Genomic DNA, 21,539 nt, shown 5'->3' with positions numbered 1-21,539 from the left:
AGCTCCTCCCGGGGCAGGGGAATCGGGCTGCCTGCCTGCCCCTCTCAGCTCCTCCAGGAACGCGGCTCTCAGCTGTGAATGCCGGTACAATGAGCTCCAGCTCTGCCCTCCAGGGATAAAAGACAGCGGTGAGAGCAGAGATGCTCGTTTGAAGGATCTAGATTGCAAAATAATGACGTGTCATTTGCGAGGGGCGAGAGCAGGATGGGTTAATCACTGAAGAGGAAGCACATCACCTTTGGTGTAGGGTCAGACCTCCTCGCTCTGGAACCTGCTGTTATTACCCTGCTCGAACGGGTCACTTGGCACCGCCTGCGAGCACTGACATGTGCAGCTAATGTGATTTAGAAACCTCTGCTCCGGGCCATCGGTGGATGCTGGCCCTTCAAGGGGCAGGGATCGCCTGGTTCACCTCTTTTCTTGTCACAAAGGCATCCAAGATCTTGGGGCAAAAGGATTCCTTGTGGCTAGGAAATGCAGGTGGGATGAGTGGTTGATTAGCACAGCTGCAGGGCTGGAAGACACCAGCCAAAACCACTGCCATCAACGGGCAAACTGGGATATTGGCAGATCCAGAGGGACTTAAGAAGGTGTGACCTCCTCCTGTGCCTGCACACTGCCAGGAACAGTCATGGAAAATGATGGTGACATCTTGCAAGGTCAGAGCAGCTGCCCCCGGTCTCCATCTCTGCAGTGGTGTCGGAATGGCAGCCCCTCTTCCCCAGCGTACTGAGCACAGCTTCCTGTCACTCTGTCCCCTTGCCAGGCCTCAGCCAGCTTTAGGCTGTCCCCAGGGGGAGCAAAGTCACCTCCCAGAGACATCCATATGTCTCTTCTGGATATAAATGCAGGAAATATGGGTTGATTCCCAGTCCAAGCCCTGTCCAGCCTCCAAGGTGTATCTTTGGGAACACCTCATGGTGTGATCTCACAAGTGTGATCATGAGGAGGGACTGAGTTTGCAGCAGCTCTGTTTCACCTCCCAGGCTCAGAGTCAGTGACCTCCTGTATCCCAAAGGCAGCTCCTGTCTCATCAAGAGCAGAGGGATGCTGCTCTGCATCTGGGGAGGGACTCAGGGCAAGGACTCCCCACAAACTCAGGGCCCAGCAGCCATTGTCAAGGCACATGTCCTTGCATTTTCAACTCTCAGTTCTTGAAAACTCAGGAAAACCTGACCATTTTGGTCCTCCAGAGAGTGCTGGAAAACCCTGGCCTCAGTGTGGGGGTTGAGTTGTTTGGAAAATTCAAGCTTTGTGCTGAAGATGCAAACATGTTAGTTCCCCTCCATTGCCCATGTCTCTGTGTAGACTGTAGAAATAAAGCAAGTGTTTAACATGCAGGCATTTAACCCTTTCAGGATTCTGGTTTATTCAGAGCATTAACTAACATAAAGAATCGTCCAGTGAGTTTTGACAGCTACTGTTTTAAAGTTCTTATCATAGTTATTTTTTTCATTTTATCACAGTTTTTGTATTGCGTGGTGAAGATTCGTCTCTCTCCTTGCTTAGTTTATCTATAATTCAGGACGTTTTTACACTTAGGTTATAATTGACTTTTCCATGCTGCAGCAACTCAAACAATAACTATTAATATTCAGCAGTCTATAGTGATAAAGATTTCCATTTACTTTCTTTTACTTAACCGTGTGAATATACGACATCCTATCTCACATGAGTAATAGCGAATTCATTCATATTTACTCTCCATTTTCCTGTATAACAATACTGAGAGAGTGAGCACTGTGGGTTTGGGGACATCTGACTCCTGCTTTCAGCTCGCCAGCCCTGCTCCCACAGAAGGGAGCCAGCACCTGCAGGTGCTGCTGAGGCTGTGATGCTGCCTGGCCATCACCCCTCGGATCTGCTCAAGGCTGAGGAGAAGGTGGAGCAGAGAACAAAGCACAGTACCTCAGCCTTCCTCCCCTCAGGATCAGTGTCCCCTGATGAGGACACTGCATCTGCACAAGGGAAGCAGTTGCCTTAAAAACCCAAAATGGTGTTAGAGGGCTGTGGGCTGAAAATGGGGAAAATGCCTCAGTACCCTGCCCAGGTATCCCTGATGGTGTGGGGTAAATAATGCCACAGATAGGTGGATGTGCAGGGTGGATTGAGGGTGGAAGGAGAGAGGAGCTGGGCTGGGAAGGCAGAACAGTTCATTCTTTAAAGGGATCATGCTGCAGCACAGAGCCAGGAGTCCCCTGCCCTGGGCTTTACAGTGTGACCTTACACAGGGTGGGTGAGGGAGGCTGAGGACACACCAGGCTGATCTCTCATGCCTTTTTCTGCTGTACAATGCACAGTGGCAAGTTTGGTGGAGAGGCTGTGAACACCAGCACTGCAGCCAAGGCTGTGACACAGCACTGCCACCACCAGAGATGGCAAAAGTGTCCAGGCTCTGCCCTGGGGGCTTTATTCTGCTGCACAGCCTCCTCCTGTGCTGCAAAGACCCTGTGTCTGGGTGCTGCTGGGCCCAGTGCCAGGCTGGAGGAGCAGCCAGGAGTGGAACCAGCAGGAAAACCCAAACACCCTCACCCTGAAGCCGGGCAGCAGCACATGAGCTGGCTCTCAGCAGAGAGGATGGGCTGGTGGCAGGGGGAGCTGCCCCTGTTGCTGTGGCCTGGGGATGCTGTGTGCATTTCATTCCCATTGCCCCTCAAAGGCTGCATCCCTTCCTGCCAGCCTGCGGGGCCCTGTGTGGCCCCCACTGCAAGGGCGGGCACCAGCCCTCTGCCCGGGCTCTTGGCACACAGCTGGCAGTGCCAGGGTGGGTAGCACTGTGTGGGGAGGTGCCCTCTCCTCCGTCCATCCCTAAGGGAAGGTGGAGCAGGGACCGGCTGCAAAGCCAGCAGCAGGCAAGGTATTAACTGCAGCTGTGTCGAGCTGTTGTGACTGAGCTCTTCCTTGTAATTATGAAAAATGTCCTGCACAGGGGAGAAGCGGCAGAGCTGCTCCCCCCTGCCTGCAGAGAATGACTTTCCCAGGCAGCTTTCCTTCAGAAAAGAGGGGCTCTCCATCCTCGGTGCCCCAGCCACCCACGGAGGGGGCTGTTCCCACCGGTGCTGTTGGTGAGCTGTTCCTGCTCTTCACGGCTAGTTAAGGGCTGGTGGGGTTAAACGCACAGTCCATTAATCCCGGCCCGCCCGGCCAGAGCCAGGGACACACATGCAGCTGGTGATTTATGGGCAGCCTGGGCCCGTGCCCCTTCTCGGGGCTGCTGCCAGCCCTGCCCAGCTCGGTGGGCTCTTGCCAAGCCTGGCAGGAGGGACAGGGGGTCAGCGAGCTGTTCTGGCTGTGGGTGGTGCTGCCTCCAGCCTGGCTCAGCACTGGCAATAACTCACCTCGCAGAGAGGCGCCCTGTGCGGTGCCCAGCTCCGTGTGAAGGAGGGCTGGAAATGGGGAGAATGTGTGTGCTAAGAGGGCTCAGTGTCACCAGAGCAGCTGTCCCCGGGGTGCAGCAGGTGGGATGGGGACTGTGGGAGCTGGGGCTGCCCTGCGGCACGTGCGGAGATGGGATTCCCTCTTCTCTCATGTTCCTCTTGGCCTCTGATCAGAAGTGCACGCTATCTGCCTGCTATTAGCCTGCCTGCTGCTCTCTGCCCCGGGAGCAATCACAGGGTGAATGAATAAACACAACAGCATTTAGTGAGATCTGAAAGGAGATGTGATGATAATTTCTTCCCTGCAAATTGTAGGCGCTCGTGTTTTCAGCCGTGCTGAAGGCAATTAGAGCGGAGCGGAGCTGGCACGACGAGGGACAACGCTGGAGAAGCTGCGACTATGGAGCCGTAATAACAATTTAGATTCTATTTAGATACAAGTGGCTACAAGTCGCGTCTCAATATTGAATCAATTGACACAGACAAATGATTTAATATGGAGGTTTTCGCCAGAGAGGAAGGGAGGGACTAGCCTTTTAGAGGCACCCAGATGGGATGGGCATCAGGGACAGATCCAGAGCTTCTGGCCGCAAAGAGGGGAGACAGAAAGGGGTGATCCTGTGGGGAACAAATGCCCTTTCTCGCAGCTTTTGGCACTCTGGGCTGGCTTATGCTCGGCATCGATTGAGGAGGTATTTTTAGAGGCAGTCTGGTATTTGTTAACCTTCTTGTGCAGAGTGGAACTCACTTCTCAGAAGCATGTGTGCGCGCACGCGTGCGGGAGGCAGCAGAGATCCCGCCAGAGATAAAACCCAAGTAGCCAGCCCCAGCCAAAGGCCGGGCACAGCTGTATAAATATGAGGTGGCCCCCCTCGCCCCCACCCCCTCACAGCCAGTGGAGCTGGTGACACTGGAGAATGCTTTGCTGTCATTAGTTAATTGAGCTGCCGATGTTAAGAAAAGGTTATGTATTTCTCCTGGTAGTTTTTCTTTGTAAAACTCTGACAGGGGTGTCTTGCAATAGCAGTGGTAATGTTCCCAGCTGGGGAGTCCAAGAAAATCTTCCCTCTGGTGTGGATTTTTTTCTCCTTTTCTTTCCCTCTTTTCATATTTTTCCTCCCGTACTGAGGTTGCTCTGCGGAGGAGCAGAGAACCCCAAGCCACCCTGTGTGCCTCCTCCTGTAAGTGATACCCTCACTGCTGCCCCATGCAGGGTCTCCCCACCAGCCTGGAGACCACCGGCAGCGTGGGCCCTCCACCCCTCACCTGCTCCAGGAAACCACCCAGGGACCCATGCACACTGTCTGTGGTCCCCTTGCTGCTGGGCACAGAGTGCTGGAGGGGAAAAGGGGATTGGATCCTGTCTCTGGTGCTGGAACCGCTGCAGAAGCATTGCAGTTTGCTCCTATGGAATCTGAGAGGCTTCACTAAATTGGACCCATGTGCATGGTGCTGTCAGAGGGGTCCCTGAACATCCATGGCTTGGCTGATGCCATGAAACTCATTTCACTGCAAGCATTTTTAACGTGCACCTCTCGAGACCAAGTGCCAGGGAGCTGGGAGACAGTCTCCTTCCTCTGCCTTGGCTCCGAGTTGTTCTGCTGGGAAGTTTTCCCAGATGGGGATGAGTCTCACCTGGGATGGCTGGGAGCAGTGAGGCAGGCTGCTCTGCAGGTTGGCTATGGCAGGGAAACGGGAATACAGAGTCCTGGGAGCTGCAGAAGGCCGGGCTCAAGCAGCCTGTGTGTGCTGCTGCAAGCTCCAGCGCTTTGCTCCGGGCAGAGCAGAGCCCCGGTGCCGCAGCAGGACGGGTGAGCTCTCTGCGGGGACAGGATGCGTTCGCTGGGACCGCAGCGAAGGTGCATCTCGCATTCGTGCTTAATGATCACTCGAACCCCCTGTGCCTCTGAAGCACCGCCCAGGTTCAGCTCTTCCTGGGGACAGCAGGACCGGCTTTTGTAATGATTCACCTTCCAGCTACCGTCCCGCAGCAGCTCCCAAGCGTTCACAGGGAACAGAGGGCTGTCATTATCCTCCCCCGCATAATGCAGCGAGGCGGAGGAGCAGGCTGGGCGAGCTCCGGGCTGGGATGGCTTCACCCACGGGGAGAGCAGCCCCAGCCGTGAGGTGCAGCGTGGCCCGGGGCCGTGGCCATCCCCACCCCTCGCAGCAGGACCCTCCGCCCCCGTCCCGCCGGGACCCTCCGCTCCTCACGGAGGGGATGTGTCCTCCCACTGGGACCAAGAGGGCAATGGCAGGGCATGGCAAGGCAGGGTGGAAACCCTGAGCAAGCAGGATTTCACCTGCACTTCTCCCACGGGGACCTTTTATCAGTGCAGCAGATCTTACTACAGCTTTTGCTCAAGGAGCTGCCTTCCACCTCCTTCAGGTTCCACTGACTCTGCCTAAGCCTCGGTGCTTTTATTCCCCAAAACATCTTTCAGTATTCTCAGTTCCTGAATCAGGTGATGATTTGGCAATGGATCTGCCAGTGAGAGAGACCTGCACCTGCCTACATCTGGCAGAGCCCACCCGTGGCAAGCTCAGCTCAACCAGCACAACCCGCCCCTGTCCTTGCAGCCACCATGGCCAAGCATCAGAGCCTGCTGCCACCATAAACCCAGTACTGAGGCGAAGGGAAACCCGTGAGAAGTGTCTAGGTGACCCATGGGGGGGATGCACTGCTGTGCTCCTGCACACTGCCCTGGAATCGGGTCTCCACAGGATGAAATGTGACCCAGGCAGGCAGCGGGTCAGCACCGCTGGGTCAGAGCAATGGCTGTGTCCATGGAGGAGGTCACTGACCCCAGCTTCCCATCACTGCCCGTGGTGAAGAGGTCACCATGGCCCCCCCCACCAGCACAGTGGTCGCTGGCTGATCTTTAATTAATCCCAGGCAAAATTAATCAGTTGACATCCGACAGCTGAAGAGCGGATGGCGACCGCTCTGGGGCTGCGCCTCCTCTGAGCAGCAGCGCTGGACCCGTCTGAGCGTCTCTGGCCCCAGTTCTGGGGGATACCATTGAGATTTCCTGCAATTGTGTCTGACAGTCTTCATTCCCAATAGAAAGATCCTTTCCCACTGCTGCAAAGCAAATCAGTCCTGGGACCACAGCAGCAGCTATTTCAGTGACAGCACTGCATTCCCTTCATCATAGGGATGACCATGCCTTCCCATTTCCCACTACCTCACTCCCTCCTCCTGGCCCAAGTCTTTAATCCTTCCCCCACAGGCTCTGCCAGTTTGGATTTCTAATCACGGTCAGTGAATGCTGGAATTAATGATCTGATCCAATCGACATCCAGGAATCCGTAACGAGACTCTGCTTTAGATTAATCAGTCATTAGGCCAAAATGCCAACACAGTGCCTGAAAACTATTTGTCTTTCCTGCTGCACTTTCTTTTTATTTCTTTCATTTTAAATTACTCCAAGGGGCTCAGCTCTTCCCCTTTTCCTTCTCAGGAGAGGGAGCAGCTTCCCTGTCACAAGTGCCACCCCAGGTCCTGACCCTCTCCTGTCCCTTACACACAGCCTTGGGTGCTCTGGCCCTGCTTCCCTGCAGATTGGCTAATTTGGCACATAAAAAAAGAGGAAAGTCAATCCTGATCTTAAATGCAACAACTAGGGGTTGTTTCAGAAGCAGGCACACCCCTTGCTGGTACAAGGGCTGCCAGAGGGTGCCAAGGCTCCTGCTCCAACCCTCGGCCAGTCTCCAGGTGTGGGGGATGCTGCACAGGAACTGTGGGGCTCCCACCTGCAGAGGTGATGGCAGGCTGCTGGGCTGGGATGTGGGGCACACCTGGTGGGTGCTGCTTCAGAGGCAGGAAAGCAGCAGGGGTCCCATTCTGGTGACCTCATTCCAGCAAAGGATATTGGAAAACAGAAACAAGATCAGAAACAGGCTGAGATACGTGGCAGGGCTGAGCCCCAAGACCTGCTTACCGTGAGAAATTTAAGGATCCCAATCAGTTGATCAAAGGAGAGGAGACCTGAGCTGCACCAGGGGAAGATATCTGATAGCAGAGGCTTCTCCAGCTTAGCAGGTAAAGCAGGATGCCGCAGCTGGAGGTTTCAAAGGAGGGGAAAAAAATTGAATTCAGGCAGAAATATTTTTTTGGGAGAGGAATTATCTGCTGCAGCAAGGGAATGCTGCAGGTCCTTCGGGTACAAGGTCCTTAAATCTGTGGGTGTCACTCAAATGCTGAGGTCTAATTTCCTCCACACACTGAAGGAACTGATGGGGTGTTTCCTTTGCCACGTGCAATGCAGTGCTAATGCCTGTGGCCTCTGCTGGCTCTGAGACATGAATAAAACAAAAGCAGTTCCCAGCTCCTTCATGCGCACCTCTTTGGAGATGGAGGGGGCAGGAGCAGGGTGTGCAGTGCATTTCTGTGGCTCATTGTATCCTCATCCCAGCACCCTCCTGCCAGAGAGCTGGGTATATCTGATAAGTACCAGGGTTAGGCTTTATTCCACTTGAGTAACTTCTGAAACATGACATTTTTAGCCAGACCTGCACCTTTCCCTGGGGAGCTGCAAATGAACCTCACTTAGCTTACAGGGAATAGGTGCTGATGTGTCAAATGTTACCAGGAGAGCTCTGGTGGGCTGGGAGGGTGCAGGAATCACACCAGGGAGAAAGCCTGGCTGTGCCCAGCATCCTGGGAGAGCAGCTGGAAGGCAGAGGGAGTGCACAGCCTGTCACCAGCTTAATTGCCTGATGCTGAGCATGGCTTAGTACTGCTTCTCCTCAGCTGCTTTAAAAAGCAGAGTTTGCTGCTCTGTAAGACCTAAGCATTCTTCAGGAGCGGGGCTGCAGGCAGGGATGCGGGTGGGCACTCTCTCCCCAGGGATCCTGGTGCTTCCCAGGGTGTTCTGTGCTCAGCACCAGGGTGAGGCATTGCCAGGACAGAGCCTTTGCCCCAGCAGGGCCATGGACCCCCTCCGGAGGCAGCAGACATCCCGTGGCCATCCAGAATGATGCGGGGAGGGGAGAAGGGGATGTAGCAGGCACAAACAACATCCTCTGCAAGGCCTGTTCTCCCTCTCCATACTTGTGCATGGAATACCCCTTCCCATCACCCTGGGAGCCAGCCAGGCTGCAGAGAGGTGACCCCAGAGCTGCCCTGCACCCCTCAATCAGCAAAGCCCCCCTCTGCAGCATCAGCCCTGGCTCCCAGCCTGTATTCCCAGCCCTAGCAGTGCAGGCTGGGAGCAGGGGATGCCCCACTGCGTTGGTCACCCCGGGGGCCATCCCCTTCCCTCTGGCTGCTCCGAGGGGGACGAGGGAACGAAAGGTGCCTGGAGCTTATTCAGTCTTCTCACTGGAGGAGGGGAGTTTATTGGAAAACACCTGGAATCTATTAGGCCTGGAATATGGAGTCAAGGTTTTGCCGCCTGCAGGCAGCCCAAGTATAAATAGCGGTAAAGGGTTTGTTTTGACTACTTTAAATTGTGCAGGTTTCGTGCCCTGAGAATTGGGAGTTTGAAGCTGCTCCTAACGTAATAATCCACCCGCTTCCCCCTCCTACCCCAGTGGCCAGGAATCTGCACCTTGTTCTCTTCTCCTTCTCATTCCTCTCTTTGTTTGACTATTTTCCCTATTTCCCATCTGTTTATCACAAACCTCCCTCTTCCTGGAGCCTTCGTGAGTCTCCAAGGAGGGGAGAGTTGGAAATGTTGTTGCACGCAGGGAAGTGGAGGGGAAAGTTTGGAGCTTTACAATGAAAACCAGAGATGGGGGGGGGGGGAGAAAAAGGAAACAAAACCAAGTGCCAAAACACTGGGACAGACCCTCTGTGTGACAGGGTGACCCACCAGTGATGGGGGACAGATTTCCCCCCGGGTGATGACATGAGCATTGCCACTGCATCCTGGCTGGGAGCAGAGCAGGAAGGTTTCGTGAGGAGCTGCTGCCCACCACAGCCAACATCCTCTCCCATTACCAGAGCTGCAGCAGCGTGGTTCCTGCTAATGCCATAGTAATAGAGTGGTATGAGGCTCCTAATGGAAATGCTACATCACTGCCAGCACAGAGTCCTCAGTCCCAGCGCTAATGATTATTGCTACTGTCTCGTGCTGATGCCACCACGCTGGTGTGTCTGCCAGTTCCAGGCAGAGACTGATGCAGCCTCCACTCAAAGGAGTTGCTGTTCCAAATTAGACTATATATCTGTGAGGAAAAGGAGGAAGGGAGCTCTGAGGGCAGCAGGCTCACGGAGGAGAGGATGGCTGTCATCACCACTGCGTGGAGCAAAGGGAAAGCTTGGCCACTGAGGTTCCCCGAACTGCTCCAGCCTTCTCCTGGCACAATGTCCCCTCAGCAGCACCATGCTCCCTGCCCAAAGTCAGCCCTCACATCCTGCTCTTGGCGTGGCACCTGGCTGAATTCCTCTCAAAATGTTCTGGCATCACCTGGTGCAAACAGAGCAGCGCAAGAGACAGAGCACCAGGGCATTGTCACCCATCCTGGGCAGCAGCCCCGTGAGTGGGCCTCTCCTGAGCACACCATGGTGGGGTTTAGGAGAGCCTGGTGCTGAGCCACGGCCCCTGACCCCGAGGAGCAGCGCCCTGAGGGCTGGGGCTGTCGGGGGAGCAGCTCTTCCTCTGGCTTCAGAGCCATCTGTGCTGTCGACCTGAAAGTCAAACCCTGCTGACAAGCCATCTGGGGTGTCCAAACGACTGCACATGGTGCAATTTATTTTCTTACTTTTCCTTTTAATCATTGGTTTATTTCATTCATCTGGTGAGAAAACAGCCTTGAAAACCAAGGGTTTATGTCCAGGAAGGAGCTTACAGTGCCCAGGGTGACTGGGTGCACCATAAGCACAGGTGCTGGCTTCTCAGCACCTCCTCACATGTGGCCAATGGCTGAAGTCGAGCCTGAGGGCTTCAGGGTCTGGGAGCTCCAGCTGGGAGCCCAGTGTGGGGACCGGGGTCAGGCTGCCTGCAGACAATAACAAAATGCTAATCCACAGGAAAAACAGTGGCCATAAACCACCCAGAAGCATCGTGGTGCTGTGCACGCCTATGCAAGGGGACAGGGAGCAACCCCAGATCAATCAGTGTTGCTGTGGAGATGGAAACTGGGCACTGTCACTTCAAAACATCCTGCCACGAGGCTCAGGCTCACTGGGGGATTTTCCCAGGCTTGGTTACCCCTTGTACACATTTCTGCTCTTCATGCTCTTTGTCCTAATCTCATTTAAGAAACAGATTTGGAAGAATGGGGTTGGATGTGAGCTGGGAGCTGGAAGACGCTCACTCAGTCTGTGCCCATCACTGGGGACACGACTGTGCCCCGGGCACGGCATGTCCTGCTGCTGGGGTTTCCCAGCTGGTGTTTGCCTGCAGCCATCCCATGGGTTGACCTTGAGCTATCGGCACAGGGCTTCAGTGGTAGGCGAGGCTCAACAGCATCCTTCCCTGAGGCGCTGTGATCAAGGACGGCGCTGTATCTTTGTACTGGCAATGCCCACGGAGCCCAGACAGGCTCAAGCCACGGGCTATCCCTTCCACACTGCCAGAGCTCTGGCTTCACTACACAGCTCCCCAAGCTGGCAGTGCTCCCTCACACGGACCCTCATGGCAAGTCCCACTGGTTGCAATGTGGGACAGCACCTTCCCTCACTCCTTTGTGCTGCCAGCATCCCTCCACCACCCACCCGTGTGCATCCCAGGGCGCGCAGGGTGCGCGGGACTCCCAGCACCGCAGCTCATCCGGTCACTCCCTCATCTCTGAGCAGCCTCTACCACTCCCACCCTGCCTGAGGATCCTGAGGCAGCCCCGCTGTGACCGGGCCATCGTGGGGAGGGGGACATTGCAGCCTGCGGTCCTGCACCCACCGTGACTGCGCACATGCTCAATCTTGTCTCCTTTCTCGCGGAATTAGCGTGACACAATTAAAGCATCTCGTTATTCGGCATTATTTACTCCGAAGGAAGCGCGGGGCCGGCCGCGGGGAGCTGGCAGCTCGGCGGCTCGCACATCATTATGTTCCCCTCGCAGCTTTGAAGTCGGAGAGCCGAGGCAGCGCCGATTCCCCCGGCGGACTCCCGCGCCGGGCGGAGGCGGCGGCAGGAGGGCCCCGGGGATGTCGTGTGGCACCCGCCAGTTCCTTCTTGCCCCGGCTCCTCACCCTGGGAGCGCTCCCCGAGGCCATCCCCGCACGGCTCCTGGCCACCCCGGGCTGCGGGAGTGCGGACAGACATCCCTGCCCGCTGCCCAAACGCGTTCCTTTTCCAGGCACCGGGATACCCCCTTGGCACGGCACCAGCTTGTGCAGAAGGTAAACAAGGCTCCCAGAGCCCTGGTGCCTCCCTGTGCTCCATCCCTGGGGGCACGGGGGGCTCTCCCCGTAGCGGCGGGCCGGGATGGGCGCACAGGGACACAGGGGCTCCTTTGATGCCGCGGGTTTATTTACAAACGACGTGCGATATCCTGTTCCTCCTGGCGCGGTGGGAATTGAGCAGCAGAGGCCGTGGGTTTGCTCAGCCTGCCAGGCCTCCCCAGGCAGCGCCGAACCCAAATGCTCCTTCACCTTTCCTTCTTCTCAGGACTCATTCCACCCCTTTTTCGATCTTCCTCTGCCTTTGCTGCTTCTCCTTTTCTTTTTCCAGCGTGACTTGCTGCTCTGTGCTGGCAGCACGAATCCTTTCATCCCTCCGTGCCCACGCAGCGGGGCTGGAGGACGCTGCCTGGGCAGATGGGTCATCCCCAAGGTTAAGCAGCATCTCGGCGTCGCTCCCGGGCACCGCTTGCCTCCATCCTCGCTCTAAGGCTGGAGGATCTGCCAGCGTGCCTGGCTCTGTCCCGGCTGCAGGGATTTCACCAATCTTTTCTTTTAATAGGACTAGGAGAAAAAAAAAAAACAAACCAAACTGAAACAAAATGTTATTTTCACACCTCTTTAACCAACCGGCTCATCCTTTCTGCTAGGCCCTGGCTGCGGGTTGCCTTCCCCGCGGCATTCCTGCCTGGCGTGGCTCCGAGCGCCCGCGGGCACCGGCGGAGCTGCCAGCGGAGGGAGGAGGCAGCAGCACACCACGGGAGCAGAGCAGAGCACAGCAGGGCGGGCATCCCTGTCCTGGGGTGCCCCGAGGGTCCCAGCTCTCCCAGGGACCCCCAGCAGGTTCCTTGGAGCGGCTCCAGCGCCGGCGGACCCTCGTGGGTTTGCACCGCCTGAGCCGCCGCTGCCAAATGTTCGGGGGAGAGGAGCCAAGTCAGGCAGTCGGGAGATAAATCTGAGCTCTCTCTGGCTGCACTGGGACTTTGCTCAGGATTAATTGGAGGCAGCGGTTCTCCTCCTGCTCCTCTCCCCCCCACAGGGCCGGGGCAGCCGAGCTGGCAGCCCGGGCTGGCCCGGCTCCTGGCGGGAAGCTGCTGACATGTTTTCAGCATGAGGAAGGTGCAAGTGTGTTTGAGCTCAGGCGCAGCCACTTGGGGAGGTGGGAGGAGGCGAGGGATGTGCTGAACTATGAATGAGAGCAGGTCGGAGACGTTCCCTGCAACCCTGACAGACTCTCTCCCTGAAATATTTAGAGGCGCTTGCAAGATGTTGTTAGATCTGGCTGCTCAAGGGATTGTGGTTTTTCCCTGAACAAAAGCCTGGCGTCCACCTGAAGTTAAAGCTAATCTAAACAATAGGGAAAAATAAACACCGGGATGTAAAAGGTGGACAACAGCCCCAGCCATAAAAAAGCTGGAGTGGAAAAGAAGAGTGGGAATTGCCAGCGGCTGGTTTATTAGCCACACCACACCAAAAACATCTGAGGCATGACGCAAGACGCAAAACACAGCCTCAGTGCAGCAGGATAAGGCACGGGGAGATGTCAATGCTGGTCATCCCGAGCACTGCAGCCCCGCTCCTCGCAGCCTGAATTAATCAATCTGCCAGGAGCAACCTTGCTTTAACTTCTGGCCTCCCCTCTGCCCTGCCCAGCAGCCGAGAATCTGGGAGTTAAACGCAATTTAAGCACTGCTTCTTCCAAATGCAAATCCTGAGCCCCTGCCAACGCTGACCAAGGGCTCCAGCGCCCCGGGTGCCAGCAGGGATCCAGCAGCAGCCACAGCCCGCGGCCGCCCAGCATCCTCCTCCGGCGTGTCATGGCGAGGATGTAATTTCTAAAATAACACGGTACTCGTGCTTAATTATCCCACTTTATAGAAGTCACTTCCGGCGCCAAGCTCGAGTTATGAGATGCGTTTCTGAGCCATTGTCTGGGTGCCAGGAAAGAAAAAGAGAGAGTCAGAGTTATGATTGTTATTGGAGTGTTTTATTCTGGTTTTTAGATGTCTGGATTTCTGTTATAAAATGTATGAACTGCAAAGGAACTGAAATCTTTATGCTCACAATATTAGTTTCTCATTTCTAGACTGAAATGCTTATGGCTCTTCTTAATTCTCTTGGAAATATTCTGTGTGTTTATTTCCCCAATATGTTTATGTAACTTCCTCTGGAAACTCAATTTTTAGTTAATTAACATTTTTGTCTAGAAATTCCTTAGTTTGGTTTCTTTATTAACAAGCCTGGCATTTCTAGCTAAGACCGTAGGTGCGCCTCTGCTAAGTTCCCTTGGTTTCCACCAGCTCAAACAGATTGCTTGAAGGGTTTTGGCTCTCCTCTGAGCAGACCCAGCCCAGATACAGCTTCAAAGATGCTCAAGCAGCTGCAGGAGGTGCAAGTCCTCAGTGGTCCAGTGTGATTGGAATTAGCATAGCCACGGGGGCAGCAGGCAGGAGGAGGGGGTGCCACTCCATGGTGATGATTTTGGTAGCACCAAAACCTGCTCAGACAGGAACCTGGGGGTCAAAGGATGCTGGGGACAGAGCTGGCAGGCTGAGGTGTCTCCCCTGTTCATCTCTGTGGATGCAGCATGAGGCAGAGGGGGAAAGGGGTGCCTGGAGAATGCAGCTCGCCCCAGGTCCTCCTCCCGAACGGCATCACTGAGTCAGCCAGGCTCTCTCCACCTCCTTCTACTTTGCACGTCCCTGTAAATGTCTCACACCTTTTCACTGTAATGTCATTTGAAGATTTAATTAAGGTGCTGTTTGTTCCCTCTCCCAGATAATTAATTGAAGGTGTTAGATAAAACCAGGCCTAACACCAATCCTTGCTGGGTCTGAACAGCACCTTCCAGCTCAAGATATTATTGTTCCCTTTTGTTTCAGATCCTCCTGCTTGTTCTCAGCCCTGTGAAAAGGCTTATATCCAAACCAATTTGAATTAATTTTTCAAGCAAGATACCACAAGACCGAGATACTATTAAAGGCTTTGCTAGAAATCAGGGTTCATTAGAACACACCCGGCTGCCGTTCCCTCCCCTGCGCATTCTGCCCTTCAATAAAAAGACAAAAGACAAAGACAGTTTTACCTGCCAGGGCTTTGGTGTTTCAGCCAAAGGACGTGCGTGGCTGTAGGGAAACTGATCTCTCACATGCCACGGCAATGAGAAGGCTTTTGGTGGTGACCTCGTACGTCCTCAGCAGTGCTGAGCCTGGCACAGCCCAGGGCTGGTCCTGGCACTGGGGGCTGCCTGGGGTGATGTCCAGAGGTGTGGGGATGTGGGGATGCCAACATTGCCTTGGGCAGCAAATACCCAGCCTCCGTGTGTGCTGCCCCATTCCCATCACCCACGGCTTCAGCCAAGGCTGGGACCCAAATTTTGATGCTTCTCAACTTTGTTGAGCAAACTGCAGAGGCTCGTCCAAGGTGACACCAAGACATCACATGTGATCACCAGCAGTCCCCTGGTCCCCCTGTACATCTCCTTTCCTTTCACCAGCTAGTCCCAGGGAGCAGGGCCAGCCAAACCCAACCAGCTGCACCAGCAATGCTGGGCTCTGGGAACATCTGGGATGTCAGGCAGTGCTCTGTGCATGGCCGAGAGATTTCTCCTTGGAGATGTGAGGAGAGTCCAGTGCAGCCACCCCACCTCCCTCAGCTCTTCACTACTCCCTTTTTCTTCAACTCAATGTCTTTCTCCCACACTGGAAAGGACCCTTAAAAATTATCAAAGGAGCCAGAAAGCTTTTGCAATTTCTCCTTGAAATGGAATTTTATAAAGCAAGAAGAATCCCACACTTATTATTTAAAAAGAGGGCCCTATCAGCAACGGGGATTTTGTAATGAGTTGATTTTTTCTGACCGCCTGGGTGCCTTTACCCTCATCTCAGTGGGAGATTTTTAGTGCAATTAGTAGAAAGTGTTCAACAGAAAATGTACTTGCAGCAGAGAGCCCCCTGGGTTGCTGCACTGCCTGCACCTTGCAGCCCACACGGGAAGATGGATGATGTCTGAAGGGGCTCAGTCCCTATTTCTTGCCTCTCTCCACCAAGACGAGGTTCACAGCATTGGCACAGTGCTGGGCTGTGCTGATCCAGCACTTGCAAAGAGTGGCAGCATGCAGGGCAGAGTGGGGCTGGGAGAGGGTGCCTGGTCTGTCCTGATAACGAGGAGGGAGCAGCTTGGAAGACCCATGTCTGAGGTCACTTTTAATTCAAACACCTGGCAGAGCTGACAGCAAAATGACAAAAATCCCTGTTTTCGGTGCTGGTCTATTCCAGCCATGCCCACAGCCTGCCTCTGCTGTCAGAGAAAATGCACACCACCCTTCCCAGCTCCCCAAACCACTGCCAGGAGGCCCGGGGTATTCTCCCATCCCAGCTTTTGTCACTCGCACATTGCATTTAAATGGAACCCTTTCTGTCTCCTTAACAAGAATGGCACGGCTTTGCTTATTGCCTATTAACTTGAGAGGTGAACACATCGCTGGTGGAATCAGAAACATTTACCATGAAAAAGAAAAGCTGAAATCCCATTTTCTTCCCGCAGCTCAGTGGGAAACAGCCTGTCAGGGCCAGGCAGGGCTGTGAGTAGCTGTGCTCCTCAGCACCTCCTCCACAGACAGCACTTCCCAGCCATGCTGGAGGCTCCCACTGGAAGGACAAGCACCTCAGAGTGCCAGAGATGAGGGACAAAGGGATAAACTGCTCCATATCTTCCCAGGTTCCACCCTTAGTATTCCCTTCCATCCGCTGGTACCCCCACCCATGAATCCCCCCCTCTTCTGAGGACAATGGCACCATGCAATCAAAGCTGGAGAAGGTCACACGACTGTCCAGGGACAATGACACAGGAGACCTCTGCTCCCTTCCCTCTTCTCCAATCACAGCCCGTTCGTTCTGGGGATTTGGGTTTCCATTAGTGCCTGTTTGATGGCCTTTCTCCTTTACACTGGCATTTCCACGGCTGCTTAACTTCAGTGCATTTCATTAGCACAGAGGTTTCTGTCGATATTAGAAAGTCACTGTAATCATCAGGGGGATTTGCATGGCTGTTAGCCCAGGAGCTTCACTGTTTGCAAGTATTTTCAGCAGCATTTTTGCAGAAAAAGGTGCCTTTGACATGCACCCTGTTGGCAGAGAATCCATACCCCCTGTCCCACTCTGCACTACTGTGCTGCACTCCTCTCACCCACTGGAGTTGGCAGTGGTAAAGATGCCAACCCCAACCAGGAGCTGCACCTGCTCACCAGGATGCCCATTCATGCTGGGACATCCTTGCCCCCTAAATCCTTCTGGGATGCCCAGCAGGATGCCCATACCCACAGGGGTTATTGTGCCCTTTGGGATGCCCGTGCCCACCAGTGCACACCGTGGCAATGATACCCCCATCACCAGGCACTTGGTGATGCACAGCCAGGTCATCCTCCCTCTGATCCATCACTGTCACCCACCTCATTCCCCCAGCATCCCTTTGTTTCTCATCCCTGCTTCCCTGGGCTGTATTCACTGAGCTGCAGGGGTGGGAGGGCAGATGCAGGGTGGTGGGGACATGGCAGGGGCAGGGACAGTGGAGATGGCCTCCCTTCCTTTCCACTTCCCTGCACGCTCTGGGGCCGGCCAGCCTTTGGCGGACAGTGCAGCTCTGTTTTGCATCACTGCTTTGAAAAGCCCTTGGAGAGAGCGGTGATTTATGAGAGGTTTCTTGTACAAGAGGAAATAAACCTCTGACCAGACCCAACTGAAATCCACACTGCTTCATTTTCTGTGGAATCAGGATTTTACCCCTATCTGAGGATTTTGCTTCTTTCCAAGAAAAACAGCCAGTGACTTTCTCATAAACAGCCATGCTCTCTCCCTTTTCCGAAGGCAGGCTGGCTGGGAAGGGCTCCTTTCCCTGCCGGCCCGCATGTCCCGGTCCTCACTCCTCCACACCGGAGCCCTGCGGTTCACAAATCACCGCGTTTCCGACCGGTGCCGAAGCGAGAACATCTGCTGGGAAAGTCAACAGTAATTAATTGGCTTTTAACTGGGAGATAGAGAAGCGGGAGAGAAGCACAGCCCCCTTTTAATGAGAATAAAAGGTGTTTAAGTTTAGAAGAGTGCAGAGGCGCCCCGGTTACTTTGTAATGTGATAAGGGGCTGGGAATTTAAACCAGGAATGGAGGGGCTCAGGGGGAGGGGGGATTGCGGGTGCTCCGGCAAACGAGCGGAGCCTGGAGGGGAGAAGGTGCCGAGGAGCTGCGGTTCCTGGAGCAGAGGGGTTCCATAAGCAAAGGGGATCCTGGAGCAAAGGGGTTCCATAAGCAAAGGGGATCCTGGAGCAAAGAGGTTCCTGTAGCAAAGGGGTTCTTGGAGCAAAGGGGATCCTGGAGCAGAGGGGTTCCTGGAGTAGAGAGGTTCTGCAGCAAAGGGGTTCCTGAAGCAAAGGGGTTCCTGGAGTGAAGGGGTTCCATAAGCAAAGGGGTTCCTGCAGCAAAGGGGTTCCTGGAGCAAAGGGGTTCCAGGTGGGAGCAAGAGCAGCTCAGCCCCTGCCTCGCCCCAGCTTTGCAGACGGATGCTGAGGCTGCGGGGCTCAGGGGCAGCCGGGTGATGCTGGAGTGGAACCGAAGGTGCCAAAGGGCAGTGAGGGCAAGGCTGGGGAAGGGATGCCAGGGGTGGTGGCAGCAGCAGCGTCAGCGTTTCCTGTGTGTGACAGAGCCGGCGTGGCTTGTCTGTGTGAGACCAGGTTTGCTGGGACTGTGGCTCAGCAGAAACCCCTCACTGGCTTGGGAAGCTGAGTGTGGGTGCAAGGAATGTGCCTGGAATTTGACTTGGCTGAGCTGGAGAGGAGTCTCTGCAAGCTGCTGGAAGCAGAGACCCTGGCACCCTGGTAAAAATAGCACAGGGAGGGATGGAAGAGAAGGCAGCAAGGGGAAGGGAGGAGAAAGAGGCGATGCAGGGGACAATGGGGCTTTTGGGCGCGGAGGTGGAAAAAGCCATGGGGGCCTGGGAGGGAGAGGGAAAAACTGCATCCAGGGATTGCTCTGCTCACTCTGCATGGGCTGTGGGTCAAACAGTGGTGAGAAAAGGGTGCTGAGGCAATAGCAATTTTGTGGGACAGCTCCTTCTGGGAGAAAAAAATTACCAAAGGCAGCTGCAGGTGTATAGTTGCAATTATGATATATAAGTGCTAGTGCAACATACCCTTTGCAAAGGGATGGCACTGAAGCTGTGAGGAACAAGCTAGTGTAGGAAGAAACTCAGTTAATTAGTTAAGCAGAGCTCTTTAGGAAGTGTTTCCTCAATTGCTTTTTTCCCCTTTATTTCCGTAACTACCAAATGGTTGTTGCTCATCCTTATGGTGAAATCTTCCCTGAGCCTGCCAAGGAAGGCTGCTCTGTGTGAAGCAAGAGGAGGAAAACCAAAGAGTTCTGCTGTGGGTAGGAATATTCATGCAAAAGATTTTTAATTTCTTTGAAAAGCCATGACTTTTAATTTTTTTTTTTCTGATACCTAGGAGAGTTCTGTGTATTTAAATCACCACACCATCACCCCATCTCACTTTTCCTGCTTGGGTCTGACCCAGCGTGCCCCTTGAGCAGGAGGGGTGTGAACTCCTGGCACCCCCAACCCAGCGCTGAGCCCCAGCACTGCCTGCACTCAGGGCTGCCTTAGCCCTGCCAGGGAAGCAGAGGGAGAGCATTACCCAGCTTCGCACAGGGGAAATTATATAATTGGAGCTGTTTGGATTTAGAAATTAAAATAATTTGAGTTTGCTCGGAAAGGTTCATGCAACGTCAGCTTCCATCAGGCGGATGAGAGGCAGAGGTGCCCCAGGAGTGAGCACTCTGACAGCTCTCCCAAATAACACACTCTGTGCTCCTTGTGCTGCAAAAGGCCTGCCTGAACCCTGCCATGCTGCTCACAACTTCGAGGGACAACTTTCAGAGCCCTGAGAGTGCAGGACGGATTCACTGAGAAATCCCACCTAATCTCCTGTTTGCAGCCTCCTCCTGCTCCAGGGCTGTCTCCCAGGTCTTCCCCTCCACCTACATTGAGCACAGCTTCTCCCTGAGGTCCCTGCATCCTTCCAGGCTCATCACTCGCCTGGTTCCACCTGTATTTCAAACCTTCCCAGTTCCTGTTGTGTTATTGCTGTTTGCAGTGTGACCTAATTAAGCATCATCTGCAAATGCAATTACTCTGCCATTTATCTTCTCGATGGTTAATGCTCATCCCAACCAAGACTGAACCCAGTGCTGGTTCCTCCACTGGCTGCTGTGCCATGTAGGCTCCTAAGCCAGCCTTGCTTTGGAACCAGTTAATTCCTCCAGGAATTGTCTACAGACACAGGATGAAATGCTGTGTGTCCTGCCAGGCTTTATCCACCAGTGCCTGCCTCCAGAGAGGGTGCAAAGCCCTGTAAAATACCAACCAGCTTTGGCCGCCCTAGTTTGTCCTTTAATAAATTCATCCTTGGCATTGCCCGTGGCTTTGCTCTCCTTTGAGAGCATCAAATGCCTTTTCCTTAATCCCCAATTTTTTTGGCATTCCTTGCCTGGCAGATGAAACAAATTTCCTGGCTACTAATTGTCAGTCTCCTTTTCCAGTCTCTTCCTTTTATTTTTCTTTTAAATTTAGTTTGTGTTTATTTTCTTCTCTGGCAGTTCCCACCATCCCCTCCCCAGGTCCTTCCCTGATTTGTTGCGCCAGCTCAGAATTTGGCCAGCTGCAATTTTATTTTCAGTGCTGGTGGTGGGTTTTAAAGTGGTGGAGGCTCACTAAGTCTGTTAGTGAATTCCCTTAATAATTCAGAATGCGTGTTGTTCACCCCGGCTGATTTGTGCACATTAGGCTTGTCAGGGCTTCCCTTACGTGCTTTTTATCAGTAAGTGTATTTACAAGGTCTTCATTAGTTCCTAATTGACCATGCCTCTTCTCTTTAGTTATCACCTTAAAGAGCAATTTAAAAAAGCAATTCGACAACAGCCATTTTAAAGCTCTTCATTCCTTCCAGTCCCTTTCTCATTTATTATTATCCTTCTCTCTCTCTAGTGCTTCTTTTCCCCAATGTCTTTAAAAGTCCTTCATATTCCCTGGAACATTTTGTAAGTTCCAACTTATTCTACTGGTCAGCTGCTGTCCCTGTGGCTTCACTCACTTCATGGTCCTGCTTTTGGTGCTTCCCAACTCCTCTCTGACCATGTTTATTATGGGATTTCTCAGCCCAAACCTGCCCCAGAATGAGGTGTTTGCCCGAGGAATTTCTTATTCTGTCTATGGGCATTAGGAAATGAGGACTTGTGCCACCTCTTCAGGTGTCCTGTGCTCCCATCTTGCATCTCCCACAGGCCACGGGGCTGATCCTGGCCCAAGGCATATTCCCTCCTGCCTCAGCAACTGCTGCTCTTTCCCAGCTGTCCTCTCACTTCTGGAATTCACTGCAGGAAATGCTTCAGTCCACCAGCTCCAAGGTCAGTCACACATTGAGCAAAATGCAGCATCTTTATCTGTGACTTTTGGGTTTTTCCAGTGCTGTGCTCCCTAAACCTCCCTCATCCTCATCCTCATGGCAGTGCCGTGTCCACTGCCTGTCTCTCATTTCCCTCCCCTCCTGCTGCACCATAATTTTTCAGGCTGGGGGACTAAACAAGTATTCCCCTGATTTATTCATACACTCATAGGCCTTAAGGCCAGGAGAAACTATCAGCCCACTTAGCCCGATCTCCTGCCTATTGCAGGCCATTAAACCTCATCCAGTTATCCCTGCTCTGAGCTCCATCCCTTGTTTGGCTGTAGTGTATCTTTTTGGAAAGGCCCCCAGCCTGGATGTGAAGACAGCTTTATATAACAGTATTTTCTATCCCACCCTTTATATATTCTATAATGTTTTAT

This window comes from Ammospiza caudacuta, chromosome 11 (assembly GCF_027887145.1).
Source record: "Ammospiza caudacuta isolate bAmmCau1 chromosome 11, bAmmCau1.pri, whole genome shotgun sequence".
NCBI classification, from domain to species: domain Eukaryota; kingdom Metazoa; phylum Chordata; class Aves; order Passeriformes; family Passerellidae; genus Ammospiza; species Ammospiza caudacuta.
This window is presented reverse-complemented; position numbering follows the sequence as displayed.